Source organism: Haemaphysalis longicornis, unplaced genomic scaffold, assembly GCF_048455015.1.
Source record: "Haemaphysalis longicornis isolate Haplotype H1 unplaced genomic scaffold, Haemaphysalis longicornis Haplotype H1 scaffold_5, whole genome shotgun sequence".
NCBI classification, from domain to species: Eukaryota; Metazoa; Arthropoda; class Arachnida; order Ixodida; family Ixodidae; genus Haemaphysalis; species Haemaphysalis longicornis.
This window is the reverse complement of record NW_027526385.1, coordinates 127,190,456-127,218,171: the sequence shown is the minus strand read 5'-3', so window position 1 is coordinate 127,218,171 and position 27,716 is coordinate 127,190,456. Positions and strand designations below refer to the sequence as shown.

Here is a 27,716-nt window from a genome sequence, read left to right as displayed (position 1 = left end):
ACCGTTGGTCATTCATAGTTATCACCGAAAGTGGTAACGCCAGTAGTGCGATTACCTTACCCGATATCCTGAAATCTGAAATTGGATCTTCATTTTTTGAAGCTCTGCGCTCTAGAGTAGGCGTTAATGGGATGAATCTGAATTATGCGAAATTTCACCTGCGACTGTTTCGCACATTTTGGCGGATTAACCGTAAAACACGCAGCGCTACCTATAGTACCCTGCAGTGCAGTGTTCAGTGCAGTGCCGTGTCAATATAAATTATAGCGCACTATATCTAGGTGTCACGCATATTATTTTATATTTTTTTATCACCGGCCGAAAGCTTTAGTGGACCGAAGTGAAAAGTTTACAATCGAATGTGTTACACAAGCATGATATACCTATCTAGATAAGCAAAGTTGTCCGAATTGCCATAAAATACGGAGTTCTTTGAAAAAAAAGCCCGTACTTTTAACGCGTTTCAAATGCAGCTTCCAAGCTTGCGTATCATATAGGTGTGAAAGAGAAAGAAATAAATAAAACCCTATTCAATAAATAAATCCTCATTTATTACTCCGGACTGGCTCTTTTATTTTAGGCCATAAAAGTTTCTAAAACCCTTCCTTTTACTGTTGACTTTGTTTTAGGAATTCATACGTGGCGCTGGCTCGGACAGGAGTTCTCCGGTAAACGCCTGTGGTTCATTCAATTTTCGTCCACATTCGATTAAAATATCAGCTTTGTGGTAGGGGTGGCTAAACACGGCAACAATCGAGGGAGTTGGACGCAGCAGCATCGCGGGAATCTTCTGAAACGGTCTTCCGGGTCGTAAGTTTTGTTCCACTCTCACTCAGGATTTCGAGATACCCGCAGTTTCGACAAAAATACTTCGAACTAAAGCGCAACATATACATGGGCAGTATAGAAAATGGATCGGTGCAACAAAAAATATCGACTTAGCCGATTTTTCGAGATACGCGAGTTCGATATAACGAGCTATTACTGTATTCTGTGACTAGAGCTCATTCTGTGTTTTATATTTTAATATTTAAAAAAGAAAAGGCAATTGTAGGCTGAAGTTAATCTGTGAAGAACTTAGTCTATGCGACGAACGCCTCCTGTAAATTAGATCTGTTATAAGTGATATAAATAAGGGATACGCGATGTGCAAAACATCTTTGAAAGAGCACCCACCCCGTGAATTTAGATTGCAAAAAGTGCGGTTTTCGAATGCGCGGCAGGGGGAGCGGGTTGACATGTCTTTTACGTTCCATTATGCTGCTTTCCGCATAACCACAATCAAGTGAAGTGTTTCCTCGACCTGCACTCAACTGCTTCCCTAATGTCATTACCAACCCCATTGAACAATATTGTGCAAACAAAAATGGGGTATCTACAAGCGAACGTATTTGTTCCGTCACCTAAAACGTCAAACCTCATTTCTTTTGTGAGAGGAAGTCTAAATAACAGCCCCCCCCCCCCATAGACGGTGCCCTGCCGTCAAATCCGCCGGAATAGGCCCACATAAAAATTATTTTCTTCTCTGGCTAGAAGTTTAAACACCGCTCCCTTCACCAACAGTTCAATAAGACAAGTCTGGCACAATAGGAATAAATCTTTTATTTACATCAAACTTGATACATATCATTGCGTTGTGCTTTTTTCTTCGTAGGAAAACGACACCTTACTGAACAGAGTTTCCAGTGTATAGGGAGGAGTTCTTTATACTCTAGGCTATGAATGGTCTATTGCCTGCTTACATAAACTAGAGACGTACCTGAAACATATAAATGTAAAAGGCCTCATACTAAAAACTACCCATAATGTGTAGGTTTGAGTGCCACAAATAGGGATACATACAATATGGTGGATGGAGGTTTGTGACTATCCGCTTTTGATAACATCTCTGGCGCCAATTTTAATAAGGTTAGGTATACATTTCACTTAAACGGCGCAGCTTGAGTCAACCGAAGAGCAGATGTTTAGACGAGGCTATTGATAACTGCCGTTTATTTGTTTGGAGTTTGATACTGTAGCGCTGTATTTGTGAGTTCCATTTACGAATTATGCTGCGACAACATCCAAGGTTAATTTGCCAAAATGAGATAAATATTACCTTGACTTGTTATAACCTTTGTTCTTTTCCTCCTTCCGCACCTAAAGGGCATGAATGCTATCATAGCGACCCAGAGAGCAAGGCGATTCTACTAAACCTTTGCAACTTGTTGTTTCTTAGAAACAAGCTCAGGAACGGGCTGTCATCTTCACACGCCAATCTTATTTACAGTAAATATTAGCGATGTACCCAAGAAGAGCACGCGCAAAGTCGTCTCCTGCATTATGAATAGCCTTGCCTACGTACCTTGCCCACTTTTATCACCACTACTGTCTCTGTTAATGTTTTGGGCAATACTACATGGTACAATAAGTGCCAAGAAAAACTTCTCGTTGATAACTACTGTTACTATTGCTTGGACTATGGAGTTTAAGGAAAAACAAAAGACAAAAACAAAACAGCGGGCATAGGCGGCACTACCTAAATTGTACAGTTGTTCGAGCAACGCTAATGAAAACACTAAAATTAAAGACCCACTGTGAGTGTACCGCTGCATATTGCCGCGAACCATACTTTGGGTTTGTTTATTTGTGTTTTGCTTTTACCGTCCGGCTGCGCCGGTCTGTGTTATCTCTGCGCCACGGGAAACGCGTGTTCCATTCTTTCTTTCTGCACGAGGTCGCGGGTTCGATTCCCGGCCGCGGCGGCCGCTTTTCTGATGGAGGCGAAAAGCAAAAACGCCCGTGTGTACGAGATTTCGGCGCACGATAAAGATCCCCAGGTGGTCAAAATTAATCCGGAGCCCTCCACTACGGCGCGCCTCATCGCCTGCGTTGCGTCGGCGCGTTAAACCCCACAATCAATCAATCAATCATTCTTTCTTTCTGTGCCGCATGTGTTATCTGTTGTGATATGGAGAGCATTCCGATCTAACGTGAACAGCCCAGAATAATCTTCTTTGATCTACTATGTTCTCGATGTGAATCGACGTTTCAATAACCACGCGCCGCGGAAGATAAAAAGCCTGCAGTGCGGACGCCGGAGCATTCGATTCGACGACACTCGCCTGTGGAAGTCACTTTGTTGACCGCTGCTTCGCCGCCTCTGTATTCTTTTGAGTTGTTAGGGGAGCACAAGTTCGCTCCAATACACGTGTTTCTCATTCAAGACAACTGCATCGTCCTTGTCTTCGTGACATCTGGTGGAGGTGCTGGGTACGCACCCTTCATGCTCACTACAACCTCTGGAAGCCGCCAAGCCAGTCCAACAAGAGCCAGCCTCCGCGTACAAGATTTACCACCCGAGTTCGGTGTACTACCGGAGAAGACGACGAAGAAAGACGTCGCAACCAGCACCATGCACAACCAAGCCAATCCTCCAGTCGTTCTGCAGCAGCCACGGGAACCGCCATCATTCCGAGGAGCTCCCGCAGAAGACCCAGAAGAATGGTTGGAGAAACTGGAGCGCGTCCGGAAATTCAAAAGCTGGGACGACGCAGAAACGATCCGTCACGTTTTCTTTTACTTGGAAGATTCGGCTCGCACTTGGTTCGAGAACCACGAGAGCTCTATGCGAAACTGGGCTCAGTTCAAAAGCGAGGTAACTAAGACCTTCACTACCGTGGTCAGAAAAGAACGCGCAGCGCTTTTACTTGAAACTCGAACGCAGCACCCCAACGAAGGGGTAGTGATCTTTGTTGAGAAGATGAAGAGGTTGTTTCGACGTGCGGATCCGGAGATGACAGAAGAAAAGAAACTAAGATTTCTCATGCGAGGGGTAAAGCAGGAGCTTTTTGCTTGCCTTGTCCGCAATCCTCCCAAGACGGTGGCCGAATTTGCGTCTGAGGCGGCCGCGATGGAGAAGACGCTGGAAGTTCGAACGAGGCAGTACGATCGCCTGGTCAACGTGCTGGTTTCCGAGACGATCGGTGCCGGGGCTACAAGCTCCGACAAATTGCGTGAGACCATCCGAGCAGTGGTCAGGGAGGAGCTTCGGAAGCTTTTTCCGCCGACGCCGCAACCTCAAGTGGCTTCCCTGACTGACGTCATCCGCGAAGAGGTTCAACACGCTTTGGGCACTTCTATGCCATCCGAGGCACCCCGCGAGCCACAGGCGATGACACACTCCGCGGCGATTCGTCGACCCCGCCCTGCTCCAACCCGTCTACAAAAAGCTCCACCGTACCGCCGTCCACTCTCGCCGCCGTCGACCGTACCGCCGTACACAGCCCAAACCCAGACGCCGAGGAAGACTGACGTTTGGCGAACGCCACATCATCGTCCGCTGTGCTACCATTGCGGAGAGGCCGATCACATCTATCGTCGCTGCCCGTACAGGAGACTCGGACTGCGTGGTTTCTCCGTCGACGCCCCACGACCCCGACTCGGCCAGCGCTCTACCTAGATCGACAAATACCTGTCCAACACCAACCGAGGACGCGCCCGCTCACACCGATCACCGTCGCCCTACTCATACCAGTCGCCTAACCGCCGTAGCAGTGCTGATTTCGCACGTGGAAGGTCCCCCAGCCCACGCGGGAGAAACTAAAAGCAGCAACTTCTGGAGATGAAGTTGCTCTACGGCAAAAAACTGGAAACCCTCTAATGACGCAAGGACACGCCGAAGTCAGTGATTCACGACATTCCTACAACCCGACGACCCGACCTAGACCTGACGAGACTCCTGAACAGGACGACAGCTATACGACGCGACGCGTACCCGACCTGACCGAGACGTCCGTTGAGAAGACGACGACAACGACGATGCACAGTGCCCGACCGTCAACACGCACAAGCAGAGATACTAGGCCCCGACTAACCCGGAACTCGAGGAAGACTGCATCTGACGTCAAGATGTCCATCGACGGCTTTGACGTAGTCGCCCTCGTAGACACGGGAGCTGACTATTCGGTAATGAGCGGACCATTTTCCTCTAAACTGAAGAAAGTTATGACCAGATGGGACGGTCCGCACATACGCACAGCAGGAGGCCACCTCGTGACGCCAAGTGGAACGTGCACATGGCGCGTCACCATAGACGGCACAACGTACCCTGCGGCGTTCGTCATTCTGCCTAACTGCTCCCGCGACGTAATTCTTGGAATGGACTTTTTGATGAACAACGGTGGAATAATCGATCTGCAGACCAAGTCAATAACTTTTTCCCCCAATCACTCCATGACGCCGGAACCGAACCCCGAACGACGTGCTGCTGTAAGGATTGCCGATGATCATGTCACCCTGCCACCCCGAGCAAGCTTGATGGTCGCAGTCTACTGTAAAGATGCTGCTCCTGACGTCGACGCTATCGTAGACACTGATCAAAGGGTGCTTCTCGACCGTGGTGTGTCTGTCGCAAGAGGCATTGCGCGCTTCAAGGAACACCAATCCTACATTTTGGTTACTAATTTCACCGAGGAGTACCAGCATTTCAACAAAGGCAGAGCAATTGGATTCCTCGAAGAAACGCAAGAAGCAAGTTACGTGATCGCGGTCGCCGACTTTGAACGCACACCCGTAGAAACCTTCAAGCTCCCGCAGCCCTTGGACGTGAATCCGGCGCTACCGCAAGAACGACGGAACAAATTATTGGCTTGGCTGCGTCGCTCTAGCGAACATTTTTCATCGAGCGCAAAACTACGTCAGACCCCTCTAGCGAAGCACCGAATAATAACCGAAGAAGGAGCCCGACCTACCCGACAGTCACCGTACCGCGTCTCTTCACACGAACGGGAAGCCATCCGGACTCAAGTCGACGACATGCTCAGCGACGACATTATACAGCCATCTTAAAGCCCCTAGGCTGCGCCCGTCGTACTCGTAAAAAAAAAGACGGCCCATTAAGGTTTTGCGTTGACTACCGGCGACTGAACAAAATCACGAAAAAGGACGTGTACACCCTCCCCCGAATCGACGACGCCCTCCACCACCTCTGCCACGCGAAGTACTTCTCATCGATGGACCTGAAGACAGGCTACTGGCAAATTGAAGGGCACGAGAGAGACCGAGAGAAGACTGCATTTATAACCCCAGACGGTCTATACGAGTTCAAGGTGATGCCGTTTGGGCTGTGCACAGCACCAGCGACGTTTCAAAGAGCCATAGACACTGTGCTAGCTGGCCTTAAGTGTCACACCTGCCTCGTATACCTCGACGACGTTGTGGTATTCGCCCGGACTTTCGACGAACACCTTGCAAGGTTGGAGTCTGTACTCGAGGGCATTCGTACGTCGAGGTTGACGCTGAAGCCTGAAAAGTGCCGTTTCGCATACGGGGAATTCAAGTTCTTGGGCCACGTCGTCAACGCCGCGGGAGTCCTACCTGACCCAGCAAAATCTTCAGCCATTGCGAACTTCCCAAGGCCGAAAGACAAGAAGGGCGTGCAAAGATTTCTCGGGCTGTGGGCATACTACCGGTGCTTCGTCGCAAACTTCGCACGCATTGCAGAGCCACTCACGTGCTTGACGAAAGATAGTACCCCTTTCAGCTGGGAAAACGACCAAGAAAAAGCATTCTTCGAGCTGCAAAAACGCCTGCAAAGCCCGCCCGTGCTCGCTCATTTCGACGAAAATGCCGAAACGGAAATGCACACGGACGCCAGTGATATAGGCTTAGGTGCCGTCCTTGTCCAAAAGAAAAGCGGCTGCGAGAGGGTAATCGCCTATGCCAGCCGTGGTCTCTCGAAGGAGGAGAAAACTATTCTGCCTCTGAGAAAGAGTGCCTGGCTATTATATGGGCGATTTCAAAATTTCGCTCATACGTGTATGGAAGGCCATTCAAGGTTGTGACAGACCACGACGCGTTGTGTTGGCTCGCCAATTTGAAGCACCCCTCTGACCATCTTGGGCGGTGTAGCTTGCGCCTGCAGGAGTTCGACGTTACAGTCGTCTATAAATCCGGCAGGAAACACTCCGACGCTGACTGCCTGTCCCGCGCCCCCGTCGACCCACCACCACCAGACTCTGATGAAGACAGCGCGCTCTTCGGGATTGTGACGGAGAGCGACCTTACCGCCCAGCAGCGTGCCGACCCCGACTTACGCGTCATAATCGAGTACCTCGAGGGATGCAACGTTGTCGTTCCTAGGACCTTCAAACGCAGCTTACCAGCATTCAGCCTGAGAAACTCAGTGCTCGTGAAGAAGAATTTCAGCCCCAGAACAAGACCGAATTACCTTCTCGTCATCCCCGGGGACCTTCGTGACGAAATTTTGGAAGCGTGCCACGACGACCCGTCTTCCGGGCATCTCCGCACAGCCCGCACTATTGGAAAAATCAAGGCGAGGTACTACTGGCCCGGCCTTACCTCTGACGTTGCCCAATACGTCTGGAGCTGCCGTGACTGCCAGCGACAAAAATCGCCGCCGACAAGACCCGCCGGACTTCTGCAACCGATCGGCGTCCCATCGAGACCATTTCAACAGGTTGGAATGGACCTTTTAGGCCCGTTCCCTACATCACGATCACAGAACAAGTGGATTGTCGTAGCGACAGACTACATGACGCGCTACGCAGAGACCGCCACTCTTCCGAGGGGGACTGCACAAGAAGTGGCGAAGTTCTTTATAAGCCAAGTTGTGCTGCGACATGGAGCCCCGGAAGTCCAAATCACAGACCGCGGAACGGCATTTACTGCGGAGCTGATGCAAGGAGTATTACGCTACAGCAACACGGATCACCGAAGAACGACGGCGTACCACCCCAAAACGAACGGACTAACAGAACGTCTGAACAACACAATTGCAGATATGCTGTCAATGTACGTTGACGTTGAACATAAGACTTGGGACGAAGTGCTCCCGTATGGCACGTTTGCGTACAACACGGCTATCCAGGAGACGACGCAGCTGACGCCGTTCGAGCTTGTCTACGGTAGAAGGCCGACTACGATGCTCGACGCCATGCTTCCGCACGTAGAGGACGACGACCTCAACTCCGACGTCCACGGATATCTTCAACGTGCGGAGGAGGCCCGCCAGCTCGCTCGAATTCGTATAACAGACCAGCAGCTGGTGGATGCGGGCCGCTACAACCTCCGACGCCGAGACGCCGAGTACCAACCAGGGGATCGTGTGTGGGTTTGGACTCCCATCTGACGATGCGGACTCAGTTAGAAGCTCCTGCGACGGTATTTCGGACCCTACCAGATTCTACGACGTGTTGGCCAACTTACTTACGAAGTGATCCCCGATGGTGACTCCGGCACATCACGACAACACACGCGGCCTGAAGTCGTCCACGTAGTTCGCTTAAAACCTTTCTACGGACGATGACGAACTTTTATTCTCATTTGTTCGAACTGTCGCTTTTGTTAGCATCGGGTCGATGCACTCTTAGAGGGGGGGGGCGGAATGCCGCGAACCATACTTTGGGTTTGTGTATTTGTGTTTTGCTTTTACCGCCCGGCTGTGCCGGTCTGTGTTATCTCTGCGCCACGGGAAGCGCGTGTTCCATTCTTTCTTTCTGTGCCGCATGTGTTATCTGTTGTGATAGGGAGAGCATTCCGATCTAACGTGAACAGCCCAGAATAATCTTCTTGGATCTACTATGTTCTCGATGTGAATCGACGTTTCGAGAACCACGCGGGCCGAAAGATAAAAAGCCTGCAGTGCGGGCGCTGGAGCATTCGATTCGACGACACTCGCCTGTGCAAGTCACTTTGTTGACCGCTGCTTCGCCGCCTGTGAATTCTTTTGAGTTGTTAGGGGAGCACAAGTTCGCTCCAATAAACGTGTTTCTCATTCAAGACAACTGCATCGTCCTTGTCTTCATGACAATATTACTTACAGGGGGAGGATTCTTGTTTTCTTTTACTGTTGGGCAGCTGCTTGATGCTTGTCGCAGGTACACTAAAAAGATAAGAACACAAATGTTTTTACAGTTAGACCAGCTCAATTCACAACTATTTTTACAAACATTATCGATGTTTGAAAACGATATGGTGGAAGCATTATTGATGCAGGCAAATAAAACAAGACTGCGAGAAAAAATAATAAATAAATTGCATTGGTGGATAAAATATTATGTCATCATAAATTTTAGAAGGTGTTATTGCTGGTAGCCCGTGCAAATAAAAACCTACTTGAGGATAAATCAACGATAACTCAGACACACCAAAATATGCAAACATTGCAAATACTAGAGGATTTTATTACTTGTATACGTTGCCATGCTATGACTTTTAATTGTTGCGTTTTTTTTTATTTTGACCGTGCAACAAAGTCAGCGAAAAAGCCCACAATTAAAAATTGCAAAAATTTGTCTTGTTAAGTTTTGTGAATATCAGTCGTATAAATAATTTTTTTCTGAAAACTTGTCTTTAACATCATTACGCAGTTTAAAGATCGGCTCAAAATGTCCTTTCCTTCTAAATGAAACAGAAATTCATGCAAAATTTGCGCAGGGAGGAAAACATTTTAGGCATTCATATAGGTAACCTGAAATACGCACGGCTGTTTAGACGCCGGATTTTCAAAGCACATATCTGTTTGTTTGGGGTCCATTGATTTAGAGAGGTGGAGAATAAGAAATTCTTGCAAAGAGGTATTGCAGACGTGGCCACACATACAGAGTCTTATTTCCAACCAAAGAGAAGAAATATTCAAACCATCTTGCCACGGTTTTTAAGGCTCGTATTGTGCTGCCTTACATCACAATTAACAAAATACGATGTGCTGATTGAGACTGGCGCAATTGCATGCCAAGTACATCTTTCGCCGTCAGGAAGCGAAATAAGTTCGCCCAACGGTTATACGCCGCAAAGAGGGTACATTTTTCGTGTAATAAATTAGCAATTGCATGCCCAGTACACTAAACCCTATTGTTTATCCGACCACGCGTCGTTACAGGATCAAAATAACACTTTTAAATTGTACCTCAACCACATCCCGTGTACCCGGGTAAGAAATGTTATAAATGCCCATTACGATACAAAATACTGCAAAAACTGATCAAAAAGCTTCACCCAATCTAGCCAATCTTACAGGAAGTTATATATGGCTAACCCCAAGTTTTAATTTAGATAAAACCACTTTGCTCGGAACTACTTCTTCACTTTTTGCCGCCGCCTACTCCTCTTTCAAAAGTTTTAAGCCCCTTCCCGATATGTTTTTTACAAGTCGCGAATTTGGCAGATAATAAGGCTACTATAGTTATCACAAGTGTCCGCACCCACAGAAGCATGAGTGGGCACTAAAACAACAAAAAGGGCTTGTCACAATATTTCAGGAAGCCCAGTTGCTGCCTGAACTACTAAACTTTCGAGTATCTGCTAATCGCTTCCGCACGAGAGAGAATCTTCGCCCCATCACATGCTGTCGTCAACTGATATTTTTTGTTCACCATCGGAGGATTTTCCAAAAGCATGTACTGCTGCGTAATTCGCGTCTGAGCACAAGCGCGTCATCGGATTCCTGGTTATGCGTCAACGGTTTAAGGTTTGTCAGAGGGGCGTGCACGGGAAGCTACTCGCCAAGCTGTCACTGATGCGTGGACGTCTTACGAACTAGTGCGGCATTTGTGTTGTCCTGCTTGGTAGAAAGGTTTGGGCTGGTGCGTGAAAGAGTCACTGGGATGCCTGCGATGCGGGAGTGAAAAAGACAGCCTAATATCTGGCTGCTAATTTAACGTTGGTGCCCTTCAAAATTTTATTAGGATAACTGACTTAAACTTATCCTTAATCATAAGTTACAAACTTTACGTATTTTGTTTAGTGCCGTATATGGACTGCACATGAAATCCAGGGAAGTTGTGATGCCAGCACCAAGCTGGAAACTTCTACAAAAGGACGCGCTCAGCTGCTGTGCAGTGTGGGGGTATCCATCCCATTTGGTTAGAACTTGTAGTTTAATGCTGAAACGTACGCCACTTTTTGTTTATTTAGGTCCATGAAAATTTGGTAAAATGAAGACGTATATTGAGCCGACCTGATTTTTTCTTCAAAAAACAGTTTTCCATTAAGGCTTAGTATATTGTCTTCCAGCTCACATACATTGAATACGGTTTGCAAAACGATTCGAGATTTGTGTGTTCCTGATATTTATTTGCAGTCGGTGCCGCAGTGAATCGGTTCAAAATGCAACAGCTGAAGAATTTATGTAATTTTTTATTGGTTGTCTTGACTACAGGCCCCAGATCTGGCAATGGTGCAGTATTGACTGAACCTATAGGTATTACTTTTAAGGAGTATTAGGGTTTCGTGACGTTTCAGTACTCCGAAAAAAAAACCTACTGCACTTTTGTTTGTTATATTCATTTTGTGTGCAGTAAGAGTGGTGCAACCAACAAGGACTGAACTGTATCCGCTCGGGATATGCTCAAAGATATAATATGCACGCCAAATGATGAAACTAGGTTTGGCGAATCAAATATTGTATTTAGAAAGTAAGGGCGTTTGGTGCATCAGAGTCCAAAATGAGAGACTGTAATAAATACAGTGCATGTGAATTGTATCTCCATACCTTTACATAAAATGAGTTATCATCATCAGATTGTTTATGTCTACGGCAGAACTAATGCCTGTAGTATTAAGTTCAACCCCCTTCCGTTCGGCCGTGAGTCAGCTCAATCTTCGATTGATTGATTGTGGGCTTTAACGCGCCGACGCAACGCAGGCGATGAGGCGCGCCGTAGTGGAGGGCTCCGGATTAATTTTGACCACCTGGGGATCTTTATCGTGCGCCGAAATCTCGTACACACGGGCGTTTTTGCTTTTCGCCTCCATCAGAAAAGCGGCCGCCGCGGCCGGGATTCGCACCCGCGACCTCATGCTCAGCAGCGCAACGCCTTAGCCACTGAGCCACCGCGGCGGGTAGCTCAATCATCGAACCCAAACATTCTCGTTGGGTGTCTTCATTGGTGTATGAACTTACCCTTCTTCTAGTCTCGTCTATCGGTACGCATTATTTGCCCTCATAGTCTACCATCTATCAGTTCGTCGTAGACCACGTCCATTTCTCTTTTGTATTTGAAAGATATTATCTTGTACACTTTTTGACCACTATTCCTGGTTGCTTGTTTCCTGTCCCGAAGCGTTATTCCTAAATTTGGAAGATCTAACTTTGCTTTCTATTTGTTTAGCAAGGTGCCTAGTTTCCGCTTCCTGTACAATCACTAGAACCATGCATTGATTGAATAAAATTCATTGTAGGCTTTAGAGATAGAAGTAGCCTAAAGTTGATTAGTTGCTAGTTCGTGCAGAGTGTATCACAGCCCGTTCCTACTCCGCGCGAAATTTCTTTCTTCTCACACTTGAGATCAGCCCCGACCACTGGTTCAAAGTTCAAGAAGATAAACCTAACTTAGCTTTCTACTTGTTTAGCAAGGTGCCATGTTTCCGCTCTGTATGTCATCACAGGAACAATGCATTGATTGGATACAATTCATTTTAGGTTTTAGGCATAGACGTAGCATACTTTTGATTAGTTGAGAGTTCGTGCCGAGTGTATCAGGGCCCGTTCCTACTCTGCGCGAGATTTCTTTCTTCTCAAAGATGAGATCAGCCGCGACAACTGGTTCAAGGTGCAAGAAGACCACCGGTAGTCTTTTACTTGTTCAACTGTTTTGTTACAAATATGAAAAAAGGAAGCGTTCACCATAAATATTTATCGGTGATTAAGATTTATTCATTTTTATCTCTAGCCCCCCGGCGAACCTCTCTGGGTGTAGTTTATAGCTTAATTTGTGGTGTTGTACGGCATATTCACTGAACTAGACGATATGGCCTCCGACAATAAAAAAAGTTTAGTATTACCTGCTTTTGCGATAACCTGCGTTCTCCTCGTGAATCTTCCTGAATATCGTCGCCAGACACGCTGTGAACGATTTTGGCGAGATGGAATATCCTTGTCGCACTCATTTTTGGTTAGAAAATTTTCCAAATTTTTAGACGGGTTATCCCCGCCGTGCATTCCCGATATATGTCGTTTTGAAATCCTACATTCACCTCCTCCCTTCTTTTTTCTTCAAACCCTACATCACTGGGCGGTGTTAATTGAATAAACGCTTTTTCATGGTATATAAATGTCATGTAAAGCGTCAATTACAATCTCTGGCATTTTCTCTTGCTTGGGTATGGCATGAATTTTATTCATTATGCAGTATCCTTTTTTAAACCGAGCCTGCTCTTCGGTTGTCGAATATTATGGCTGCTTTGATGCTGTTACCTATTAACTTGGTAAAATGCTTGTATAGAACCGGCAGTAGGCCAGTGGGTTGACAATTCTGAAACATTTTGCTTTCTGCTTCGTATCAATAAAAATATCGCGGCATTTTTTCAGGCGGTGGTTATCTGTTTCTCAGGCATTTCAAGTTCTCAAGCATTCTGAAAATACTTTAGCCACCTTTCCAGTATATATTTCTATCGTCGCTTAAAACGACCACGATCATGACGTCATCACCTACATATTTTCCTAGTTCCATGCAATAAGGCACCTTTTCTCCTTCATCTTTCTTTTTGCAGGAAGATCACAAGCTATGCTTTTAGGCTCAGCAGTTTCCCCTCGACCAAAGTTGCGACCGTATAGCCTGCTGTAAAAGTGCTCCCTTATCTTTATTCTCCTCCACATTCAGCGTAATGTTTCTTAGTTTGTCGCTGAGTACATACATTAGGTCTCGTTCAATACCTTACTTCTTCTTTGTTTCCTTCAAGTGTCCTCTTTCTTCCACCGTTTCCTCAAAGACTACGATGTTTACGGACGAATATAGTTTGTCTTGCATCTGGTAAACAATTTTGACGGCTCCGCTTGCTCCTGCTCCTTCGCCATACTGTACAATTCAATGTTCTTACGTTCGGTAATGAGTTTTTTTTTTTGCTGGGAAACGTTTTTATTTTTTCTCGTACATAGGTTCTTTATTGGCTGGGTTGGTATTCCTTTTTGCTTTCTACCTTCTGCGTCTCCAATAGCCCCGCATAATGCTCTGATTGCTGTTATGTTGTCAGTTAGGCTGCCGAAAATATCCCCAATTTTACTACCTAACTGGGTGAAATCACTCGGATGAATTCCTCCGTCCCGGTTCATCAGCCTCATGGAGAGTTTCTGATGTTCCGATTGCTTGTCTATTTTTGCTTGGTGATTCCGACTTACTTTGCACCTAAGCATTCTATGATCGCTAATCCAATCTTACCTATTACTTACAACTCGCAAAATAGCTGTGTTGTCCATTATTATGAATTGAATAAGGTTTTTGATCCCGTCGAGACTTCTGCATGTTGAATTCCTTCCTCATTGTTTTGTAGAATATTGCCTAAAATATTTTTTACGAAAAAATCAACCATTCTTTGTTCTCGACTTTTTCTAGTGCCTATTATAAAATTACTAACCGGATGTCCTCCTACTCTCTACCTATTTTTGCCTTTAGGTCTCCGATTACAACTTTGAACGTTGTTCTCCCATTTATTGAAAACATCATATATAGGTGTTTAAAGTGCCGATGCAACTCAGGCCATGAGGCGCGCCGTAGTGGAGGTCACCGGTATATCCTTAACAACCGGGCCATCATTAACGCGCACCGAAATCTCATACAGACGGGAATTTTAGTTTCCGCGTCCATCAGAAAAGGGACCACCACGGCCTGTACTCGAACCGACTTCTCTGTGCTCAGCAGCGACACACCTTAGCCACTGAGCCACTGCGGGGTTTTTTTTTCATGACTAAACGCCTGCGTAGAAACTACCTATGGCCTCATCATCGTAGCTAAATTTAACATAGACTTGCACCTTAGACGTTTACCATCTTTATCTGGTATCGCTTGTTCAGCTTGGTCGCAAGGACTCTTACATTTCGTGAACGCAGAGGAATTCTTCCGCTCTTCCTGCTATTTCCCTGTGGATCAAAAATCACACCCTTTAATCTTTGTTTCCTGAGGTGGTCGGTAGCAACATTTTGCCCGCAACTCAATTATACGCAGCCTTCTCCTGCACTTTAGCCGTTGCATAGGCCCATAATATCCCAATTATCATTATAAAGCTCCTCCAATTGCGTAACTAAGCTGCGCTAGATAGACAAAGTGCGTGGTTGAGCGTTGCCATGTTCAACTTCTGACCCCCTCTGAACCCCCCTGACCCCCTCTGCACGCAGCCTCTGACCGCCGGAACGCCGCCGTTTTAAGACCCATTTACAGCTTCCGGGAGCAGAGCGCCAAGAATTGGGTGGGCCAGTATTGGGAAGTAAGAAACCTACTACATCTTGGAGGCCAGATTATGGTCTCGTGAATGAATGCAGTTAGTGTTCTGAATAAACATCCTAGCATGGCTGCGCCAATGTAATTTAGCTCCTGATTCATACGAAATTGTGCTTGCTTCCGGTCTAGGCAGAACTCTATATTTAAATATTTGGCTGCGAATAAAAACTGGGACGTTGTGCCAAAGTTTTTTAAAACAAATATGTTCATATTCAGTTAATGAATATATCAAACGGTGATTTTCTTTTCTTGTACCTGGGAATTTGAGATGGATAAAAAAATTGCGCTTTTTGTCTGTATCGCCTCTAGTCTGTATCGCCTCTGTATCGCCTCTGAGCGAAGATAGGTTGTGCTTGTGAGCAAATAAAGAGCACCAAGGGCTCTTTGTCGGTGAACAAAACAGGCCGGCGTGTATCGCTCTGTCAAGGTAATCAATAGGTGGCGCTCGTAGCTCCGATATCCAAAAATAGCGGGTGTATGGCAGTAACGTTTTATATTCCACTAGGTTTTTATTGAAACATGCCAAAGCACCTGCCCTAATATACAGCTTAAAACGCGACCTGCAAGCCGATTTAGATGCGAGCCATGATCACCTCCACTTTCACAATATGCGGTCAGCTTGCTTAACCTCTAGGGTGAAAATGTTATATTTTACAACTCACGCGCGAAAACATCCCATCAGTTTTCTCTTCCCGCTACCTTATGCAGCACAGACAATGTTCATAAACTCTGGTAGCATACAATGGACAGGTAAAATTGGCATGCCTAATTATTGATAACACTTACTTAAAGCTATTGCAGCAACTAACAAGGCGTTCGGCGTTGGCATATTTTTGTTGTGATGTATGGTTCCTTAAAATACTTGCAAAAATAGAACGTCCAAAATGCTTTTTGTTCTCAACGAGCAAGAAGTACCACAAATCGCACGCTAGGATATATGTCAGGCGTTTTATGCGCTTCCGCTACAAATTTTCAGCTGCAGTCACCGCAACAGAGATTTTATTATTCCTGTGCGACCGTGACAGGCATGAAAAAAATAAGACATTACTTTTGCCTTTAAAATACCATCACAAAATATATAACCCTCACTTTTTTATGACAATTCTTACTTACAGGTCAACCACATTCTTTTATTTAAATAGGTAAACAACCTTAGCGATGCGCTCCTCATCAAACACCAAAGCCCTACTTCGCCCGGAAGATTTTTAATATCCTCTTCATGTTAGAACACTTCATTAATATTTCGCAAATACTGTGGTTCTTTTATTACTGTTAAAACATTTCTAAATTTTGTTAGCCTAACGAAGATTGTGGAACGAGTTAAAGCTTGAAAAAATACAAAAAAGCTATTACTCTAAAACCGAGTGCCACACCTTTTATAATAAAATAACACACGATACCTCTTTTTTTCGCGTAAATGGAGTGGAAACCACCAGCCTATTGGCCACACTAAATCCTACAAAACTGCTGGGTGTGTTGTGAGACCCATTTGCCGGGATTGAAAGCAAGGCTTTCCGGGATCAACTTTGGAAATAGTGCAGTGTAGTGACCCCGCAACAAAAACAGAACATGCGCATGATGCGGTTGAGGTAATTCAAGACGCCAAGCCACGCCACCGCGCTGGATGCAAGAATTTTTCATTCGCGGCTCAGGATCAGATGAAACGATAATATTGAACAATAGAGCTGAATGAGTTCTTTTTTTCTTTATTCACACTCTTTTTCGCCATCCTAGTCTGCTGGCATTAGTTTTTGAAATTGAATGACCTGCGAAGCCAACAGTAAAAATTCCACCGGGTACAATGGCTCTGCAGGAGTGAAAACTTTTGAATCTTTTGCAGATGCTTGATCGACAAGTTGACAGTCATCCTAATTTGTGCATCCAGTCCTTTTGTTTATTACAATTTATGTCTATAATAAAATTTGTTTCGCGTACTTTATATTACTGTATGTCCGCGATGGCAATGAAACACTTTAGGAATTCGGTGAGATTATGCCCGACTTGTAAATTCGGCATGGGGCTGCTGCTGATACTCAGACTGAAGAGCCGGTGGCGTTGGAGTTCAATGTTCTACTTGCTCCATAATGTCGTTCATCTCTGTACTCCTGTGCATGCATTGCACGAGCCGTAATCCACTGCTCTTCGGAATTACCCACTTTTTTCAGTCATCAAGGGAACATGCCGAGGCCGCGTGTTCAAACCTCCGTATCAGTTTTCTGTTGGAGCGTGGCTTCCACGGTGATACCACAATTTTGCCGTCTACCTACTGAGTCCTGATTCTCGAAGCTTCTGAGTATGCGAACTCGAAGTCACGCCGCCCACGCGCTGCCGCTACGCGTGCGAATATAGCGGCCATCAAAATGCAGTTTTAAATTCAATATTATACAAACCCGAGGAATAACGGGAATTTGGGAGCATAAATTCAAGACGCCAAGCCACGCCACCGCGCTGGATGCAAGAATTTTTCATTCGCTGCTCAGGATCAGATGAAACGATAAAACAGAACAATAGAGCTGAATGAGTTCTTTTTTTCTTTATTCACACTCTTTTTCGCGATCCTAATCTGCTGGCATTAGTTTTGGAAATTGAATGACCTGAGAAGCCCATAGTAAAAATTCCACCGGGTACAATGGCTCTGCAGGAGTGAAAACTTTTGAATCTTTTGCAGATGCTTGATCAACCAGTTAACAGTCATCCTAATTTGTGCATCCAGTCGTTTTGTTTATTACAATTTATGTCTCATAATAAAATTTGTTTCGCGTAATTTTTATTACTGTATGTCCGCGATGGCAATGAAGCACTTTCGGAATTCGGTGAGAATATGCCCGACTTATAAATTCGGCATGGGGCTGCTGCTGATACTCAGACTGAAGAACCGGTGGCGTTGGTGTTCGATGTTCTACTTGCTCCATAATGTCGTTCATCTCTGGACTCCTGTGCATGCATTGCACGAGCCGTAATGGACTGCTCTTTGGAATTACCCACTTTTTTCAGTCATCAAGGGAACATGCCGAGGCCGCGTTTCCAAATCTCCGTATCAGTTTTCTGTTTGAGCGTGGCTTCCGCGGTGATACCACAATTTTGCCGTCTACCTACTGAGTCTTGATTCTCGAATCTTCTGCGTATGCGAACTCGAAGTCACGCCGCCCACGCGCTGCCGCTAGGCGTGCGAATATTGTGGCCATCAAAATGCAGTTTCTAAATTCAATATTATACAAACACGAGAAATAACGGGAATTTGGGAGCATAAATAGTGGCGCTATTAGAGAGGGTCGTGGTAGGACGATGTTTCCCGAATTTCGACTCATCTTCAAGCAGGTAGCTGTACAGAGCACACTTATGGCAATTGTTGTTTGTAAATAATAAATACCATGTTCGGCTCCCGTCCCTGTGGAGAACAATTTTATTGGAAGTTTGCCTTTCGGCATAGTCAACTAGATGCACGTACACCGAGGTAAAGTAATATTGCGACATGTTCCTCATTTTGAGTTACCGTCTTCATTAGAACCATTTTTTTAGCAGATGCCGTATTTGTCCACCTACAACTTGCCTCTTAAAAACCAATCTCCCATAGTGCGTCCTTAATAAATTTTGTTTGTAATTTACTTACTCATCCAAGGCATCCGATCCTTGCCAGGATAGTTGTAGCATTGAACTTACCTACATGTGGCACTCGTTCTCTATGGTACCCAGCAGAGATGGTGACGTTTATACGAAAACGCGTTGCAGTCACTATCGGGGCCGTAAGCTGCGACGCTAAGAATGCAAACAACGCCCTATGATGGCGAATAAATTCACGAGTGCGTCTAGGGATGCCTGGGATGTGCTTTTTGTAGGGATTTCAGGCGCTTCCTGCCTTCAGTAATCAAATCGACGCCACAATGGGCAGCAGGATTTTGTATAGCTGTGCGCGTAACGTATTGAAGCTATGGTGGAAGAACGAATAAAAGACCAGGAACGGCCCGTTGCACTGCCGCGGATGAGCGAGCAGATAACGTAAATATAAAACCAATGTCACCAACAAATCTCCGCGGCTTTGAATGCGAAGAAGAGTGTAGTATCACGTGATTGACGAAATGAGAGTGGCCACTATTCACCCCGGCGCTGCGCAGTAAACTAGCAATGGTGTCTGCCCCACAGTTTCTTGAAATAAATCGACTTGAAATGAACAAATGTTTCAACTAAACTGACGCGTCCAAATACCATGTATGGTTCCGGCCATAAGTATGGGGATTGCGGTGAGGTCATATTGCAACATGTTTGAATGTTGCGCGTTGGCTGGACACTGACATCAGGTATCCGCGAACAACTGAAAGGCAAGGATGCAGAAGATGAGTTGCACTAGAGGTAAAATAAGAGGTAGACGACGTTCCAACTCTGAGTCTAGGAGCAGCGCATCAGTTCTGGGAGCAATTTCGCCCTGAAACTAAACCTTTACCAGCCCTCATTCGTAACCATCGTTACAGAAGTGCTGAAGGTGCCAAGTCAATGATACCTGGTCTTACCGACGCGCCTAGCAACCGTTAAAACACCCTGATCAGTTCTGTTCACGGGCGCGCAAGTCACCGCCTGGAAGCACTACCTGTGGATTGCGAGCCGTTGGACAGTCGGACACCCAAGATGACTGGACAGGATGCCAGCCCAACACTCAGACCTCCCAATGAAGCGATTCTTCTGTACATCTTCGAGGAACCTCGCTCACCTAAGCCTTTATACGCGGAGTCCTTTGAAGATGCGGAGAACTCGCTGGAACGGTTTCAGCGTATCGCCAACTTCAACGGCTTGAATAAACACCGCAAGCTACACAACAACTGTTTCTCCCTGGAGGAAGGGGCCCGAACGTGGTTCAACAACAACGTAGCCGACATGTCCACCAGGCAGAAGTTCTGTCAGCGGCTACTTTAGACTAATGTTATCATCGACATAAAGAGCGAGCTGAGGCAGCACTACATCCGACGATCCAACGTACGAACGAGTCCGTCGCCATGTACGGAAGAGACATGGCGCGCTTGTTTCGACGCGCAGATGCATCCCTGGCAGACGGCAAGAAGGAGCGGCACCTATTGCTTGTGGTGAAGCAGATCTTCGACGGGCTCGTGAGAAACCCTCCGCGCACGACCTCCAAGTTTTTTGCGGAGGCCACCGCAGTAGAACGGGCACTTCAGCTAAGGTCACGGCAGGACTACCGAGCTGATGTCACCATGTCCAGCGCAAACTGCATGAAAAGGCTCGGGAACAACTTCGACGATCTTCACAAACTGGTGAGAAAAATCATGCGAGAAGAGCTCCAGGCGCTCCATGCAAATCAAGCTTCACCCCCTACAGTGTCTATCGCGGAGATCTTAAGGGACGAAGTGAAGCAAGCGGTGCGGTTTCCACAGCGGACCGAAGAGCCGCGGCATGAAGAACCGCGGTGTTCGTACGAGGCCGCTGTACGGCAACCCTATTACGGTGCACCCCGACCATCGCAGCATTGCGAAGAAGCCGCTATTCAACCCCAGGCCTCGTCGCAACCTTCCAAACTTGCGGGAAAAGCCCCCACGTAAATGGACCTCTGGCGCACTCCATACCACAGGCCACTTTGTTTCCACTGCGGAGAAGAAGGACATGTCTTCCGCGCAAGTCCCTATTATCGTGCAGTGTGGCAAGGATCCAATACGAATGCGCCGCGTCCGAGAAATGATGCGCTAACTCAGAGTTGACTCAGAGCGGGAACTTCGTGTACCTTTTCTTTTACCTCAAGTGCAACTCGTCTTCTTCTTCCTTGCCTTTGATGTAAAAACATCAATATCCGAGAACTTCTCATGTGCAGCTTTCCCGCTTATTGCAGTCTTTTCAACAGTGATTACTCTGTGGCTATTTAGCGAAATGTCAAGTTATTTCGCGCAGCTAATATTGTGGGTGAAAACTTTCTTTGTGCACAGTTTCAAGTGTCGCACGTTGCGCGACTAGGTTCCTGAGCCATGGAAAGTATCCCATAGAAATGCATGGAGAGTAAGATATGACACACAGTAATTACACACACAATATATTCACTCCTGCAAAGTTCATTTAGTGTTTGCATCTTCACGTTGAGTTCTTGCTTTATGCCGAATATCACTTTCCATAAGTAGTTTCGCTCGGTTCCTGAGCGATGGGAATTTTCAGCGAAAAAGCTGGGTATGATATATGTATGTATATATTCGCGCATTTAAATATTGTCGTAGAGACGCTCAGGCGGATGAGCAGAAAATGCATGGTTGATTTGCCGGCCTTGGCGATTATTGAGGCCATCTTTAAGTGGGAGCGCCATGTTTGTCCTATGTGCATCCATACATTCTCCACCCTGGCTGCTCAAGCAACGTCTGTTGTCACTAAATTTTGATTGCCGGCTGATTTGCGGGTTGATTTGCTGGTTGATTTGCCAGTTGATCTGCCGGTTGATTTGCCGGTTGATTTGCCTGTTGATTTGCCGGCCTTGGCGGTGATTGAGGCCATCTTTAAGTGGGAGCGCCATGTTTGTCCTATGTGCATTCATGCATTCTCCACCCTGGCTGCTCAAGCAACGTCGGTTGTCACTAATTTTTTCTTATCCAAAGACACTGCCTACCCACAGACCAGAGCCACCAGGGTAGTCTCTCAGCAGCACGCGGGTGATACGTCTAATACCCGTTCTACTTGCACAAGTTGATTCTTCCTTGCCTTACGGCTACTCGGCGTGAGGCACGGAATGCGTGTGACACTGCGCTACGCTATAGAGCATAATAAATGGGCTGGAGTATCATCCAAACCTTAGAGCAAAAACCGAAATTCAATATGGGCGTCCATCGTGACACCGAATCACCTTTACAGTATGAAGAACTGCAGTGGTGAACATAGGATCTATGTTCAAAACGAGGCTTTTGATGCCCGGGTAGTCCGACAGGCCCAGTGGCGATACACTTGCTTCGAGCACAAGAATTTGGCAACCGACGCCTAGTTGTGCAATGTGAACCTAATGGTGGCACTTGAGGAGTCCGTCTTGTGCGTCCGTAGAAGGGGTAGTAGAAACTTTATATAGTTGTGTCATGTTTCTCGCTGTGCTAGGCAATGTTTCCAAAGGCAGTATTTTTTTCTAGTTTTTAAGGTTGGCGAAGACATGAATAAAAAGTTTGAGGAGCGTGCACTTTTTGCGTTGAACGAGTCGATCTAGGTATAGTATGGTGTACTATCCCAGAACAGTCCTGCACAAACAAGAAGTTCCTCTTCTTCTACAACCAGTGCAATAAGTATGCGGCCATGATTACTAATTAGCACGCGAGGGGTGCCCCCTGTGAGAATAAGAGATTTCAAAAGGAACAAGGAAAATAGAGGCTGAAGAATTAGTTACGTAAGCTTCGTTTTTTTTACAACGCGTTCGATGGTCGACGCAGACGTAAGCACAGCCGCAACCTACTGAAGTTCACAAAAGTGCGCAACCGACATAAATCACCACCTGTCCAAAATAAAAAGTAGGCGGTAGCATGTCGGAGCCGGGTAATGTATGATCAGCATGCTTGTGGCGTTGCGCTCTGCACATGTCAATCGAACGTTTCAGTCGTGCCAGGCTTGTTCTGCCAGTAACACTGCCCTTGGGCGTGGTTCAACGTTCTCGCGAAATAAAGGTGCCCAGATGTAGAGTAGTAATGCATAGTAGATCACCCGAGGTAGTACCGCTGCTCCCCCTGAACTAGCCCGAACCCTGAACCAGCTTTTCTGATGTTACCTTTCTAGACCGAACAGAGACATGGTAAGGCAGTGTCGGTTCACTGCCAGCAGAGACGCCATCTAGAAATTCCCATACTGCTCTTGCAGAAAATTTGCCATGACTTCCAGTGGCAGGTACTTGCAGACGACTTAAACGGACTGGGAGGCCATTTCCCGTCAGTGTTGAGTCAGAGTGCAAAGTCCGTCGTACGCGCACCCATCTCTTCCCTATATATGCTGCTCACGCAGAATCAGCCTTTTACGCAGGCCATACAATTTCTCGGACCTATCGCGTAACGTTATATACATGCAAATATCAGGCAGATCGTACAGTAGGTGTGGAACCGAACTAATGACTTGCTACAAACAAGCTAAGTCTTCAAATGAGCACAACACGATGAAAGATTGTTGGAGTTGCATTGTAATTGCCTTACTCTACGGAAATTCAGCGTAACAGGTACAGGGAACGGTTTATATTTACCGCAAGGACTAGGACCGCAAGGACTATCAGCCCCGCGATAATTTTTCGCTGAGCGAGATACAACAAAAAATTTTCTGATTCGGTAACGAGCAGGGTTCTTAAACGATAAATACCTGTACATTGCCTATTGGGTGTCACACCACAAAAAATGTCGCCTCAATTGAATGTTTGCCAATACAGGAGAGCGTGAAAGCCTACAACCGCCATACAGGTTTTCGAACTTTTTGCGCAAACAAAAGCTCTTGGAAGGTGTATGATATTTCTTAACATCCCTACAGCAACACTACCGAGTATAGAAACACAAGAAGTTTTATCTCCTGGCAGGATAGTAACTTGCGTATCCATGAGCAGCCATTGTAGACGTCTCTCTATCTTATATTTTAATCAATATTCAGCCACATTTATCCAAATGAATCCATCCATTTGTAATAAAATCTTGTAACATAGTAAACATACCTTTAATAGGGTTCAATATCGAGGAGATGCGAATATATTGTATAAGCTGTTTTGATTAAATAAAGCTGTGGGTCAGTAAAGTTGAGATCCCATCACCGTAAACACCGCACCTTTAAAGTTTTAAGAAGCTTTTTCGCTTACAGAGCAGCACTTCACTTTGCAAGCACTAGCACCGGAGCCTACAAGTGTGGTTGTGAACATGTGCGCTGTCATTGTTCCAATGTTTGTTCTAAAGATTTTAGCAAATTGTTTATCTTGACGCACTATAGAGCCAGAAAAGCCGTTCTCATATAATCGTTTTTTGATGGTGATATGTCGTCATCATCATCATCACCAACAATCAAGGGATCATCATCATCAGGATTTGTGCTGCGTGGAATAAAACCGGCTTCCATCTTGCCATGTTGTTCGTGGCTGGTGCTCTAAGTATTATTCGCTCGGAAGCGATATAGCAGTGGCGACGAGGATCGCGCTTGCGCTAGGCGAGTAGTCCCACGCAAGAATGAGTGCCGGGCGGCCACCGGAATTCACCGATGAAGAAGGTACGTGGCCTACGTACCGGGTTCGCCTGGAAGCTTACTTCAAAGCCCATAGCATCGAGGAGCCGACGAAGAAGCGGGCACTGCTTATAGCTTCGCTAACGAACAGTGCGGTGCGAGTGGTGCAAGCCCGATGTCACCCGAAACAGGTCAATGAGCTCAGCTACGAGGAAGTGATCGGACATTTGGAAGATCACTACGCTCCGCAAGTCAACGAGATTGCTGCCAGTTATGCTTTCTTCAGGCGTTCGCAACAAGAAGGTGAAAGTGCCCAGGATTTCATTGCGGAAATTCGACGGCTAGCAGAGAAGTGTAACTTCGGAACTTCACTGGAGCGCATGTTAAGAGACCGAATTGTTTGCGGTGTGCGGGACGAAGACGTGCGGAGAAATTTACTGACGCAACGAAAGCTCACACTGGAGCAGGCAGAAGACTTTGTTGTATCAGCACAGGAAGCGGCTCAGAACGCTAAAAGCATGCAATCTGCAGAACCAGATGCGGTACATCTTGCCCGACAGATGGCCCGTCCATGGAAGTCACGCCCAAAACAGGAGAAGCGCCACACTTGTGGAAGATGTGGTGGCGAATCGCATTCAGAGGACGAATGCAAACACCGTCGCACGGAGTGCCACCGGTGCGGCAAACGAGGGCATCTACGCCGGATGTGCGGACAATGGCGCCAGGGCTCATATGCAATGACAGCGGAAGCGCACACAGACTCGGACGAAAATGAAGCCCTGCACACGATAGCAGCGGTTCTTCACCAAGAAGCCAGCATTCGCAAGGTTAAGCCAACTGACAAGGAGATTACCCGGAATAACGTCCCCATTAGAATGCTGGTGGACACGGAATCACCCGTAAGTGTCATTCCCGAAACGGTCTTCCGGAAGTACAAGGCGATGTGGCCACCATTACGGAACACGCAGCTACGGCTCTCTTGTCTCTTGGGGGAACTTCGAGTCGTCGGACAACTTAGTATGACCGCTGCGTGTGATGGGAAAGATGTCGCTGGCACAGTCATAGTCGTCGGCAGCTCGGGACCATCCTTGTGCGGCAGAGATACAATCAAGGCGTTCAACGAAGTATGCGTGGCAATGTTGTCTAATGTGGTCGCGAGTGTGCAACCAGTCGAGGTAAAAGCGGCCGGAACGAAACTACAACAGCTGCACAACGAGTACGCCGACGTCTTCGCTCCGGAGCTAGGCCTCTGCAAGGGACCACCGGTGACGTTTCACCTGAAAGAAAACGCGTGTCCACGGTTTTTCAAGGCCCGCACGGTACCCTACGCCTTGAGGGATAAGATGTCGGACGCGCTAGACCAGCTGGTTGCCCAGGATGTCCTGGCACCGGTGAAAACCGCTGAATGGGCGACACCAGTAGTACCGTCGTAAAGGGCGATGGTTCCATTCGAGTGTGCGGAGACTTTCGCATGACAGTAAACGCAGCACCGCTGATGGAACGTTACCCGTTGCCTCGAGTGGATGACATCTTTGCCAAGCTAAACGGAGGGGAGGTCTTCACGACTCTGGACTTACGTCAAGCTTACAACCAGTTACCGTTGGATGAAGAGGCCAAGAAGATGACCGTCCTCAACACGCACAAGGGCCTGTTTTGTTTTAACCGGCTGCCTTTTGGCGTAAGTTCTGCTCCGGCCATATTCCAAAGGCGGATGGATGGGTTTCTGGGCGATATTCCTGGCGTGCAAGTTTACCTGAACGACATTATCATCGCGCAGAAAAGGAATGACTTGTCCAGGCTAAAACAGGTCCTACAGCGACTGCGGGAGTACGGTCTCCGACTTCACAAAGGAAAGTGCAAGTTCCGGCAAGATGAAGTCACTTTCCTAGGTCATCGCATTGATGCTAAAGGCCTGCGGCCAAAGGATGACAACATGAAAGCTGTCATCGAAGCCCCTACACCCACTTCGGTGAGTGAGCTGAAAGCCTTCCTGGGCCTCGTAAACTATTACGGCAAATTTCTGCCAAATCTCGCCACCGTGCTGGCCCCGCTATATGCCCTTTTAGCTAAAGGGACCAGGTGGCAGTGGGAGCCGAAACAAGAGCGAGCATTCCAAATAGTTAAAGAGGCAATTGCGGCTTCCAAGTTCCTTGCTCACTTCGACCCTGATAAGCCACTACGACTCGAGTGTGACGCGTCACCTGTAGGCATTGGGGCTGTTTTGTCTCACCGTGTCAACGGTGCTGACTACCCCATCGGATTCCGGTCACGGACACTTACAAAGGCCGAGCGCAATTACTCCCAGTTGGAAAAGGAAGCACTGGCTCTTGTCTTCGGCGTCGCGCCGTTTAAGGACTACTTGTATGGACACCGATTTGTGTTAGTGACCGACCACAAACCGCTCACTGGCTTATTCAATCCAAGTAAGGCGATTCCACCGATGGCTGCAGCGAGAATCCAGCGTTGGGCCTTATATTTGGGAAATTATGACTACACATTACAGTATCGCAAGGGCAGTGAACATTCTAATGCCGATGCCCTCAGTCGTCTGCCATTGCCAGTCACGGAGCCGCGGGACGACTGCCCCGACGCCTGTGTTTTGTATACCCAAGGCCTGGAAGAAACGGCGATATGCGGTCGCGACGTGGCACAACTGACTGATCAGGACGCCATCCTCCGGAAGGTGAAAGAGTGGATTGCAGAGGGATGGCCGTCTTCCCTCCCACAGGGTCACGAACACCTCCGTCCGTACTTTAACCGGAGAACGGAGCTAACCACTAGCCACAATTTGGTGTATTGGGGACATCGCATTGTTCTTCCCATGGCTGTGGCAAAACGCATGTTGTGTCTGCTGCATGAGACACACCCAGGAATGATATCCATGAAAAGCATGGCCCGAACCCTGTTTTGGTACCCGGGTTTGGATAGTGACATAGAACGGCTCGTCAAATCATGCGGTACATGCACGCAGGCCTCGGCAATGCCGCCCGCTCAGATACCTTTGGCGTGGCCAGACACCGGCGAAAGATAGAGCCGACTACATGCAGACTTTGCCGGTCCGATAGACGGCCAGATGGTATTGCTTGTGGTGGACGCCAAAACAAAATGGATGGAAGCAGTTCCTATGAAAGTTGCCACAGCGCAATCAACGGTTGATGCCCTAAGGTCAATGTTTGCACGCTTTGGCCTTCAAAAAACTATCGTTTCAGATAACGAACCGCAATTTGTGAGCGCTGTCTTTCGCGAGTTTATGGCCCGAAACATCGTGCAACATCTCACAACTGCCCCGTATCATCCACAGTCCACCGGATTAGCTGAAAGAGCGGTGCGCACCCTCAAAGAAGGGCTAAAGAAAAACACTGG

At 47.0% G+C, this 27,716-nt stretch overlaps 1 long non-coding RNA gene across 1 annotated transcript in view; it reads right to left on the bottom strand.

Annotated features, from left to right (window-relative positions):
- LOC144139396 (uncharacterized) overlaps positions 1-27,716 on the bottom strand; it is a 124,700-nt gene that overhangs the window by 53,779 nt on the left and 43,205 nt on the right. Inside the window, exon 2 of the long non-coding RNA XR_013316182.1 lies at positions 8,823-8,884. This is a non-coding gene — a long non-coding RNA (uncharacterized LOC144139396). The remainder of the gene's footprint in view (positions 1-8,822; positions 8,885-27,716) is intronic.